The sequence below is a fragment of the Ursus americanus genome, chromosome 2 (genome assembly GCF_024610735.1).
Source record: "Ursus americanus isolate L20-20 chromosome 2, mUrsAme1.1.p, whole genome shotgun sequence".
NCBI lineage: Eukaryota > Metazoa > Chordata > Mammalia > Carnivora > Ursidae > Ursus > Ursus americanus.
The window spans coordinates 44213677-44226567 of NC_142128.1; positions in this window are offsets into that span (position 1 = coordinate 44213677).

Here is a 12891-nt window from a genome sequence, read left to right on the forward strand (position 1 = left end):
CCCCCCAGAAGCAACACCGCGACCGCGACCAAGTCCTAGAACGGGAGGGGACGGTTTCGGCTAGCCCGAGGATGAGATCCCTGAGCGGAAGCAGACTCAGCAGGGAAGTAGTTCAGTGGCCCGGGGGTGGGCTGACCTGGGATCGTTTCCTGACTGCAGCCAGGAAGCAGGGGTCGAAGCGGGGGTCAAAGCAGAGCCTGGCAGCCACCCTGGCCGCAGCGTTCAGTTTGCATGGCACCTGAGTCGCCGGCATCTCGAGAGAGCTCTGCATGGGGGCCTCATTCACCGGCTGAGGCCTGGTCGCACATCCGGGGGCTGGGACCAAGGGAGGCCCCGCAGCGGCTGTGGGGTTGAGCGCAGAGCAGAAGCACGGGCAAGCGCACAGTGCGAGCTAGCGGATGTGACTGAACAGACACTCAACAACCCGGGCCACCAACTAACCCAGCAGGGAGGCTGTACACATCACCCAATGGCCAACCCTAGAGCCACCCTACCAAGACCGAAACCAAGCCTCAGCCCGTGCAGCAGGGTTTTTCACAGGACCCTCTCTGAGGTCCCTAATGTTCCTACATTTTTTTTTTAAAGATGTACTTATTTTAGAGAGTGTGCGGCGGGGTGCAGAGGGGCAGAGGGAGATGGAGAGAGAGTGTCAAGCAGACTGCTCACTGAGTTCAGAGCCCCATCAGGGATCCATCCCACAACCCTGAGATCATGACGTGAGCCGAAATCAAGAGTCAGACGCCTCACAGACTGAGTCACCGGGCACCCCTACTCCTCTCTACTCTTAGGACCAGCCCAGTGCATCCTCCTAAGCAGCGCTAAAGTCCGTGGTAAAGAACCATGAAAACCCACAGGTTTTTGTAGGACTCATGCCTGATCTTCCTGGCTTTTCCCTGACTTGTTCATGCTTCGGTGCAGTGAAACAGTTTGGCAAATTCAGACTTCATCTTCTCTTCCACGTCCCTAGTCTGAATTACCTTCAGATGACGGCGGACGGTCTCATGTTTAGCTGTTACTGGGGACCCTGTTTCCAGTAGATGATGGCTCACCACAGTACCTACCCCTGATTGGTTCCATTCACTTGACTTCTTGACACTGCCGTTCACCAGACTGCATTCCTTATCCCTAACGGAAAAGAGGAGTGTTTGTCAGATCGCCAGCCCTTCCGCAAGCTCCGCACTCTTTGGAAATGTGAAAGGTTTATTGCTGTGGTCCTATGAGCTCACTACTCACTTGTGTTTTCCGTGTGTAACTGACACAAGCAAGGCTAATAATGGAATTCAATCACTGAAATAATGGGTCCTAGGCATAGTCAAGAAGGTAACCAGTGAAAAATTCATTTATAAATATTCCAGGAAGGTTCACAGGTTTATGATGATGCTGTGCCTCTGTTAGTGTCCGGGAATGCCAGCTGTTAATAATTAGGAGAATGTGTCACATGTTACACCTCGAGGAGTTCATGGCAGCCCTTCCCCCACCCAGAAGGTGCAGTCAAGTGTGGGTAATGGCAGGCTTCTCCCAAGGCCTCCTCCTGCCACAGCCACTCTGAGAACAAGGAAGGAGAGACGAGCAGTTGGGTGACTCACCTTCCCATCTGGGTATAAAATAAGAGACTTCGTTTCTACTGACTCACGTTTAAGTTTACTGGGTGAGAAAGGTCTAATGTAACTCTTTTCGGCTATGAATGTGTATCAAGACCAAAAGAGGGTGTTTCTGCTATCATGTTATTCATTTTGAGTAAGATATTTGCAGGAAGGAAACCGGTTTTCCTAACAATATCTAAAGCTGCGAACACTGGTGAGTGGGGTCTCCAAGTCACCTCATACCTTCAAAACTCTTTTTCTGGGAGAAATGCGAAGAGGGGAGAAAAGTATCTCATTACACGCATGACACAGTACTAACCAGCTTGTTGAATCATCCCAACTGGCATGATTTCCATTGTCATCTTTCAAAATACTTTATTTTCTTAGGCTTTCACAAGATCTTAACATTCCACACTTCAGTTTCCAGCGATCTTCACTCATTTATCTTTTCACTCCTAAAAGCAAACAGTGCTTTCTGCCATTTCTAAAGACGATCTCAAGGTCTAGACTACTATAGAGAAGTTCGTTGGAGTAAGACCTTTAAGGAATTTGTAGAGAAAGATCTGGGTTAGTGATCACATGTTCACAAGGGCATTTTCTCTTAAATAAGATATTTTCTTCTCGTTCCTCCTTTGCTCCATTTTCATTAACACACATTATTGTGTTTGAGCCTTAAAATAGTGTCTCATTTCACCTTCCACAAAAATAGCTCAATTGTCATTTATTCAAATGCATATATTGAGTATTCCTTGGTGAATCTGACATTATTTCTGACCTCAGGAAGTTTTCTGTCTTTGGGTTTCCTGGTGGAGGGGAGAACTCTGTAGCACCCACAAGAAAACACGTGAACACAGCAATGGGTTCATTGGCTCCTGAGTCCCTCGAGTGTCTTCCCTTTGCTTTCTACTCAGAGTTTCTTCCATACATCTACCGAAGGACTTTCACAAACCTACCTTCGTCGACCCTTTTCATCCTCTGGTTCCCAGTTTAATGTCTCCGCCTCAGGAAGCCCTCCTTCGGCGCTGCCTTTAGCTGCAATAAGTCTTCTTTGGGTTTACTTGTAAAGGAGCTTGGTTTTTCCTCTTCTATCACTTGCGACAACCGTAATTACTAGTCATTTCACCCACACTACAAGCTTCAGGAGTAGGAGGGGGCCTGTCTGTCTTTCAAAGTATTTTATCCAAGTTACTAGCTCAGGACCTCCTCAGAGTGTGCTCTCAACAAATACAATTGCCCAACAAAATAACCCCAAGTACCAAGACAAGGATTTCACAGGGTCCAGGGGAGCGTGGGGGTCTCAGTAGGTTAAGCGTCTTCCTTTGGCTCAGGTCATGATCTCGGGGTCCTGGGATTGAGCCCTGCATTGGGCTCCCTGCTCAGTGGGGAGCCTGCTTCTCCCCCTCCCACTCCCCCTGCTTGTGTTCTCTCTCAAATAAATAAATAAATAAAATCTGAAAGAAAAAAAAAAAGAATTTCGCAGGGTCCAGTGAAGCACACATGAGGGTCGTCCAATCTAGGCGAGCAGTTAATATATAAATTGAGGTCAAAGACTATCCAGCCGCACACACAGAGACACACATGAAAGTACGGGGAAAAGGACGGGAGTTTAAGGATCTAGGGAAATCCAGGCAGAAGCGAAAACCACACACGAACACCTGGAAATGAGATAGAGCAAGCTGCATTTTATATTTGCATGATTTTATTAGTTCTGATTATACTGCCCCGAAACCTGGATTTGCCAGACTCTTGCGATGTCCCACAAATACGAGGGCTCGCTAGAAAAAGATGCATTAGGCAAGCCTAGCCTTTAATCAGCTATGATCATTTATTTTTTGCCACAATGATCAATGACAAAAGAAGAACAGTCGACATTTGCGTATGTGAGATACGATATTTTTAAGCCCAACTGAACCGTATCAATAGTCATTTTATTTTCATTTAAATAATGCATTTCCAATCAAGCTTGGATTCTGGTTGTGACGCGTGGTCGGAATAAGAAATAGATCGGCTGCTGTTGCCTGGGACGGAAATACATTCAACAGTTAAACATACAATTAAACATTCAGGATTGTGGACTCTGCTTAATTATAGTTAGAAGGAGTGTTTCAATTCATAAAACTATTGCTATCGTCTCAACTAACTCTTATATAACCAGCGGCTTCATAACCCCGTCATATTTGTCTCCTAGGATAGTCCCTTCACTTCACCTTTATTATTCTGTGTGCATTCTCTTAAAGAGATCATTCTTACAGAGCAATTCTTTAACCGATGGGTAATAACCTCCCTAAGGACCTGCTCTACCCTTTACCTTAAGACCAGCCCGATGAAACCACCCCAGCCGCGTTAAAGTCTGTAACAGAGAATCATGGACACCCACATATGTCTGTGACACCTGGCAGGTCCTCCTTGGTTTTCGCTGACTTAATGCTGCTTTGGTGGAATTATCCAGATGGTTTCCCAATTCAGACTTCAACTTCTCCATCACTCTAGTGCAGATTAATGCAGTAAGGTTTTTCTCCTTTAGATGGCTTCACGTCCTGTGCCAAATTTCGCCGGTCTTTGAGGGTCCCCCCTCCAGTCGTGGCCTCGTCCTTCGTGAACATCGCGTAGCAGGTTACGATACCGCCTGTTGATTCCTTCCATTCATTTGACATCTTCAGAACCTCCAGGGTGTATCCCGTGCCCTTCATAGCATTAAAAAACAAAAAACAAGGAACATCATTTATCCGGCCTTCAACCCTTTTAGGGGCTTAGTGCTTTTTCAAATTCCGAAGAGCTTCGTTATTCTATTTATAGAAGCCAATTACACACTTTACACACTTGTTTTCTCTGTACAACTGAGAACAGCAAGTCACTGAAGGAAAGGATCCCAGGCACGGGGCGGGCAGATAAACAGCGCACAATTCATTTGCAAATGCTCTCAGAAGGATTCACGCACTTGCAATGATTTTGTCCCTTTGTCAGGCCCCTCGTATATGTGCATTGAAACCAAAGGATCTGTACAGCAGACCTTCCTCCCTCCAGGGGGTACACTCAAGTGCTGGTATTGACAGACCTCTATCTCCTCTCCCACAGCCACAGGGGGCTCAGAAGGAGAAAGAAAGTGGGGAGAAGTGGCTGGGTGACTCACTGCTCCCCTTTGAAATTTGAGCCCCGGGCAAGGGTGTTGGTATCTGCTGATCCACGTTTAAGTCGGCCTGCCTGGTAAGAAAATTTCAATGCTGGAACTCCTTGCCGCTACAGACCATTTTTTTGTTGTTGTTGTTAAAGATTTTATTTATTTATTTGACACAGACAGAGACAGCGAGAGAGGGAACACAGGCAGGGGGAGTGGGAGAGGGAGAAGCAGGCTTCCCGCTGAGCAGGGAGCCTGATGCGGGGCTCAATCCCAGGGTCCTGGGATCATGACCTGAGCCAAAGGCAGGCACTTAACGACTGAGCCATCCAGGCGTCCCTACAGACCATTTTTTAAAATAAAAACATTTCAGAAAAAAACTTGGCTGCAATTTTTCATTGTGACTAAGATGTTTACAGGAAGGAAACTGTTCAGTTTCTCTGGCTGATGAAACTGAAAGTTATAGACATTGATGGGAGGAGTCTCGAATTATTTCATAAGGACACATTCCTGGCCTGAAGGACAGTGGAGTTGGACATGGCTCACCCTTATCAAGTGACTTTAGCCACTGCCTTTGCCTTGTCATCTTTCAAAACACTTCATTTTCTTCTGCCCTTCACAAGACCCTGAAATCTGCAGGTCCGAGTCTGAGATCTTTGCTGATTCCTCTTCCTGCTGGTACAAGCAGGGATTATTTCCCAGGAAGGTCTCAGGATCTAGACACCAGGCTAGGAAAGTCGCGTTGGACCGGTCCTGTGATGTTCTCCGTACAGACGGATCCCAGGGCTTAGCTTGTCACCCCAAGTTCACAAGGGGAAGAATTCAGTCCGGTTCTTGGGGTGGGGGCAGGGGATCAACTGTGTTCTGCAAAGTGAAAACTGCTGTGACTTCATCCTAATCCTGCATTTACCTGGGAATAGAAGAGACATCCTGTGTTCCGCCACCACTGAGGCCTAAACACGGAATTCAACGACTGCAGATTTTAAAATTCATCCTGGGGGTGTTCATAGCATGAGTGGATATTAAGAAGCGGGCCTGGGCTTTCTTGCCTGGAGGGGGCCCAGGGGACTTGCTGGCTGTGGGGGGAGCTGGGGTAAGGGGCAGGATGGTGGGATGAAACAAGTATTATGCAATGATATTAAGGAAGAAAACATATCTGGACACAAAACTGTATTCTATGGTATTATCCCAGTTTCACAAAACATGAGAACACACACCCACACAGCAGAATGCTTGTGGTCATGGTTCACGGGCGCCCTCACTCAAGCACCTGGCGCCCTAGCGTTTTCCTGAACGCTGTGGGTCCGCACAACCCCGGGCAGCTGGACGGCATTTCAGGTCGAGGCAGACGTGCTCCCCATGTTCCTCGAAGGCAGAGGCAAATCTGGTGATGCAAGTTTATAGGAAGGAAGTGGCGGAGTCAAATCCGACACCTACCTTGTGAAACGCTGTAGTCTGTCTGTAGAGCCGGGTACACAACCATTCCAGGTGTGCTCGAGAGGAGTGTCACATTAAATGCAGGCTTGAGAATTTCCTGAGTAGTACGTCAAGTTTTTTATTTAACCTTATTAACTCTGGCGGTCAACTTAAAAGAATATTTTCTGAATTTTTTCTTTATTCTGTCTGTTTAATAAGTGAAAAATGCTAAAATCTTGAAACAAGGAGGAATTTGTCTAATTTTCCGTTCAGTTTTCCCAATTTCTAATATAAATATTGCAAGTATATCTATGTGTGTATTTATCTATATGTGTGCGGTTATATATATAAATATATATAAATAAAGAGAGAAATAAGCTACCTAATACGTCATACTATTTTTAGTAATACAAAGGAATATAAAATGATAACAAATAACGTATTTTTATTACTATTAGGAAATACCTAGGCTGAGAATCCCCTGTAATAAAAGGACAGGTTAACAGGAACAAAAAAAGAAATAATTTCATAGTAGGAGGACCCCGCAAAGAAGCGAGCCGCGGAGGCAGCCCGAGGCGTGAAGGCGATTCTGGGCGGAGCGGCGGGGCAGGTCTGAGGCTCCAAAGGGCCGGCGGTGACTCACAGAGGACGGGAAGAGCCGCGGCTCGACCGCAGGGTTTGCGCTGTCAGGCGATGAGTCTCCGGTTATCCCTGGTAATCCCTCTCCTCCTGGTGCAGGCCCCCTTTCTAAATTCTTTCAGGCAGGTAGAAGGGAGGGGAAAAAACTTGTCCGGAGTGGGCTCCAGCTCCACCCGTGCCCAAGGGCCCCCCGGGGGTGGGGGGGTGGGGAGGCATCCTGCTGTCCTTCCGTAAGGAAATCGCAGCCCTCGGGTGCTCTTCGTCTCACAGTCTATTTCTAATTAACTGACGGCGATCAAATTGTCTGATTACAGTTTGCATGACGAAATTGTCCCGATTTTTTCCCAACACTCAAACGACCTTTTGTCAACAACATACAGGTGGGTTAAAAGAAGACACTTGTGTCTCCTGGGTTTGCCCTTTATGTGTTTTCTTTGAATGCTTTATTTTGGCTGACTTATGCCATCTTTATTTCAATTTTTTATTTTTATTTATTTTTTTTTAAAGATTTTATTTATTTATTCGACAGAGAGAGAGACAGCCAGCGAGAGAGGGAACACAAGCAAGGGGAGTGGGAGAGGAAGAAGCAGGCTCCCAGCGGAGGAGCCTGATGTGGGGCTCGATCCCAGATCGCCGGGATCACGCCCTGAGCCGAAGGCAGGCGCTTAACCGCTGTGCCACCCAGGCGTCCCTATTTCAATTTTTTAATTAAGTTTTATTATTTTATTTTATTGATTGATTGATTTTTTTGAGAGAGAGAAAGAGAGAGAGCATGAGCAGGGGAGGCACAGAGGGAGGGAGAGAATCTCAACAGACTCCATGCCCGGTGTGGAGCCTGACGCAGGGCTGGGTCGCACGACCCTGAGATCATGACCTGAGCCGAAATCTAGAGGCAGACACTCAACCAACTGAGCCACCCAGGTGTCCCTTATTAAGTTTTAATTTTAATTCCAGTTAGTTAATGACACAGTCTCTGTGGAAATCATTATTTCAGTTTGTAACCCTTACCCTATGCTTCCTCCTCTCTGTCCTTGTCAATATTTTAACATGAGTATTGCCATCGTCCCCTTAAGGACAAGTAACTCCGTGAGCTCGTCTGCACTCTCTCCTCACACTCCTTAGCCCCGGTGCTAATCTACTCTCCATTTTGTTTCTCTTTCGCCAAGACTTCCTGTATTTTTGACTCAGTGACAAACCTAATTAAGGTTGTTGTTCATTCTTACTTACCCTTTGTCCTGAACCACTTCCTGGCTTTATTAAATACTATTTCCAAAATAGCGTTTTGGTGGGTGTCTTTGTTTTGCAAATCTTCTGGTTGGTAATTGTGCTGATTAATACCAGACCATCACTTTACAGGTCCTTACGTTAAAGTACGATTTTGACTAGATATCAAACCCTAGTTTCAAAATGATTTTTCCTTTGACATAGGTTGGTGATACCTCCCTGAAGCCATTAGGGTTCCCTAGGGTTTGGAATTCATATTTTGAGTACCTTAAGAAAGCGTATTTAATTCATACACTATACACAGTGTATTACATAGATGGCTCCGTGGGGTCTAGGTAACGACTCCCAAGTCAAACCTGCTGATACTTCTACAGCAAAACATGCCAAGCCACTATTAAAGTCATCCCATTCCATCAATGCTGTGATCTTGCTCTTGGGAACAATGGTGTGAGCACAGGGACACAGAGAACGTGGTCCGACAGCAAGTTTATTGCTCTGGTAGGGTTGCCAGAGCAACCCACAGCCTAGTTCAGTGCCCGCCTCATAGGGGCTCTCGATAAATGTATTTACTCCATGAAGAAAGAAAAATCAAGTACTAAGAGATGAATCAGCACAGCTAATAAAGGACAAATAAGGGTCATATATGTATGTGAGTGTGTGTGTGTGTGTGTGTGTGTGTGTGTCTGTGTATAAATACTTCATTTCATATTGAAAACCAATAAGCAGGGGGAAAACATCTACTTTCCTTCAAACAGTGGAAGACACAATCCTACGAACGTGACATCAGAATAATGGAGCCCATCCCAGGAGCAGAGTCAGCCTCTGGGGATTGTCGCCATCAGTGCATTCTCGGCTAGGTCATCCCCCATATTTTCAGATATTTACCCAAACCCCACACATCAGTCGCTTCAGCAAAGTGCCCTCTTTCTGTCCCCGTTCCTTACACCTCCCTGAAATCTAATTACAGGTGTGATCAAATCCTGAAAGAGCTACTCATCTAATCTTTTTTTTTTTAAATGAAGCAACTAGTACTTTGCAATCTTTTTTTTTTTAAATATTTTATTTATTTATTCGACAGAGATAGAGACAGCCAGCGAGAGAGGGAACACAAGCGGGGGGAGTGGGAGAGGAAGAAGCAGGCTCATTTCGGAGGAGCCTGATGTGGGGCTCGATCCCATAATGCCTGGATCACGCCCTGAGCCGAAGGCAGACGCTTAACCGCTGTGCCACCCAGGCGCCCCTACTCATCTAATCTTGGACTGACTACAATTCCTTTGCCACATCTCCCGTTCCGTTATCATGCATACAATTGGACACACCACCAGGTTCCACGTCTTTCGCTATTTATAAGGTATATGTTCATTAAATGATTCCTGACCTCAAGAGGATTCTTGTCTTGGGTTGGTCCAAGTTCAGAGGGACGGCGTGGGGAGACGGCCAGACACGTGGAGGTGGCCACAGACGTTGGTTCATCCTTTGCGCTCCAGTTCCCATTCCCGCCTCTCACTTCTGCCACTCACACACTTCCTGCTTAGGCTGCACCTTTCATGCTCCTTCCCAGGCCATGGATTTGACATGTGCTACTTTGCTACTCTTCTTTTGCTTGGAATCCCTTTCTCCTGTCTGTTCTTCATCCCAGTCTTTTCCAATGCTGACCCAATCCATTTTGGGGTAAGTCCTCCCTGACGCCCCACCCAGAATAGCTCAGATCTTCTTTTCTATTCTTTCTTTCTTTTTTTAAATTTATTTATTTTAGAGAGAGAGTGTGACTGGAAGGGGCAGAGGGTCAGAGGAAGAGAAAATCCCCAAGCAGACCCTCCAGAGCATGGAGCCTGACTCAGGACTGAGATCATGACCTGAGCCGAAATCAAGAGTCAGACACTTGACCAACTCAGCCACCCAGGCTCCCCAGCTCAGATCCTCGCATTGCCTCCTTTCACAGGCCTCTTTATTTTCTGTTAGGGAATTTGTCACAACTACTAAAGCTATGGTTTTCTTTCCTACTAGAAATAAATTTAGATTCTAGATACCCTGTTCAAAGGAAACAGAAGACATGTTGGAGTAGTGAGTTCACTCCTGTGTGCATTAAATCCTGTCCCAGCCCGTATTTTACTCAGCGATGCAATCAGCTTTGCAGTGCTCTCCATTCGGGGCACAGAAGCCTGTATCCGAAGTAAACTGGCAGGTGGCTTGATAGACAGGCAGGAGGAGCGCCAAGTCACTGTTCATTAGCTAGTGTCTAACCAAGCACAAGCTGCTCTCTGACCCAGGCTACCAGCCTCTAACCACCACCCCATACACACCAGTTGAAGACAGGCTGCTTATATACTGGCTTTCTCGATTAAAAATTATGTATTTTTATTTCATTGTTAGTGCCAAGAATCGGTATTTCTCTTAGTAGTTTTAAAGGTTTACTTGTGGGTCAGAGCAAGCACCCTGTGTCTTTTTGCCATCCCGGTACAAGTAGCCATAGATGGAGCCCATGGCCGGCCATTACCAGTGCACACGCAACTTTAATGACTTTTGTGAGTACCTAGGACAACTCAGCCTGTCTCATGCATACTGGCTTGGAAGAGTCCACGTCTCCTCGCTAGGATCCCACCTGCCTAAGTGGGTGACGCAAGAACATGTCTGTTTTCCTCGAACCACTTGAGCACCGAAAGGAAGAGTGATGTGCCTCCACGACACACCATAGATGTATATCTGAACACACCACACCGCCATTTCTTCTTAAGTGTCCTACCACTTTCAGAGGAGGCCTGCAAAATAATTCCAGAACACTTTCTGTGCGATCCACTAGGTGAACGGGAAATCCTCGCTCTTATTCTGCTAAAGATTTTGTCTACGATAGGGGTTCTTGATGCTTTCGGATTCAGAACTAGTAGCAGGCCACCTGTACCTTTTATTTCTTCTGTCGTGTCTCCCTTCAAACCAAGAGCACAGAACGGCATGAATGAATGCCGAATGAGGGATGGTAGGTCCATAAGGCATTACACTGAAAGGAAAAATAATCAGTTGCCATTTTGAAATATTATGGAACCAAACTTTATCTTTGAGGTCTCTAAATTCTATTGTTGTGATGGAACCATTTTATTTAACTGATTTTTAAAACGTAATAGTCAAGCCACTCCTGTTGATGGGATTGCATTACTACAGATGGCAAATGAGAATAGAGAGGCTTTTTTTTATAAGGTGCTTCCCCTAACTCCTTTTAAAAAAAATAATATTAATCTTTTATTTATTTTTGTTATTATGATATGTTAGTCACCATACTGTATATCATTAGTTCTTGATTAGTGACTCCTTAATCTGGGTTTTCTGTCACCTGGGTCATCATAAACCGTAAAACAATTGTACATCAGAGAAGACACGCAAGCCCCCAGGACTGTAAAATGACAATGACACTAATGCTATTTGCATTTATTGAGCATGTTAAGGCAGGGGGAGGGGTAGAACACCAAGACCAGTGTTCTTCCTTTACACATCTAACTTTTTTTCTTTATTACATGCCCCCATGAGCGCTCAATTGTAGCTGCCATTTCACACCTGAGAATACCAAGGCTCACAGAATTTAAAAGTCTCCCTCAAGACCACAAACTTAGTGAGAGAGCCAGAATTCAAACCCAGCCTTGAGCTCTAAAACGTGAGCATTTGGTGGGCACGTCATGCTTCCAGCATCTAAGTACAATTGTTACCTTGGCTGCAATTTATTTTGAAAATTTTCTCAGTACGATGACCTGCTCGTTTCTTTTTGTTAGCTCAGCTGCTTCGAGTCCAATGAGGAAGGCGGTGCTTGGTGTGGCAACGGACATGTTCCTCATTCCACCTGCAGGAACTTCCAGGAGCTGTCTCCTACCTCTCCATCAACAGGTGGCATCATACGAATTAGATTTCTGAATGTCAGATGGTAATGCAGTGGCAAAGTAACCTCAAGATACCAATATTATAAAAGGGCTTTCATCGTGCATAGGATTTTGCATACACGTGGTATGACAGAATCCGTATGCCTAGTGGAATCTTGAATTGTCCTGAATATAGTTGACGTGGCTAAAGGATGAGACTGTGAGATGTACACTGCAAGGGCTGCAGAGTCTTGCCTCTGGAGTTGTGGCTTGGAGAGAATTCCTCCCACAAGGTGATGATAAGAGCACACCAAAGAATGGAGAGCTATTATTTCCTGAAGCCTGAAGATTAAAGGACAGAACTAATTTGGAGGGGTTGGTTAATGTGAAAGATACAGTTGAAAAACGTCCAGAAATGTGGAAGACTCCGTTCTAAGACTAGTTTCCTTGTCACTTGGGAAGATTATCAACTAATGGATAACCTTGAGAATTCTGTGGGAGACAGTGGCTCAGGCCAGTTTGCTGCTTAGGTCGAACAGGACCCATCTCAGAACGAAGAAATTTCCATCATGTGGTCTTACGGTGAGTGCTCAATACTAGTTGCAGTGGGAGAGGAGGAGGTGGTGAGGTCATCTGAAAATGGGTTATTCTTGCTGAGAAAACGGCAGAGTGAAGATTCTATTTCAAAAAGCAAGAATGAAATTAAAATATACTGTATTTCATCTGCTTTTAAAAACAATGACCCAGGAAAAACTCAAAAACTCTTTTTCTCCAGATGTTCTCCTTATTTGCATATGGAAAACTCACTAGAATGTCCTTCTAAAACCTGGATGCCATTAACAATATGCCAATGGAGATAAAATTTAAGTACAGGAAAAGATGTATACATGACTATGAGAAACTCAGCTATAGACGCACCAGCTACCAATGCTGGGGAATCGAGTGGTAATAGGTATTTTTTATTTTCCTTTTTATACTTTTCTGTGACAGCATAATGCCATATTTTACATGTATAATTTTTATAATTTGGAAAAATAATTAACTTTTTTTTCTGGGGGAGTGCTATAGCAGG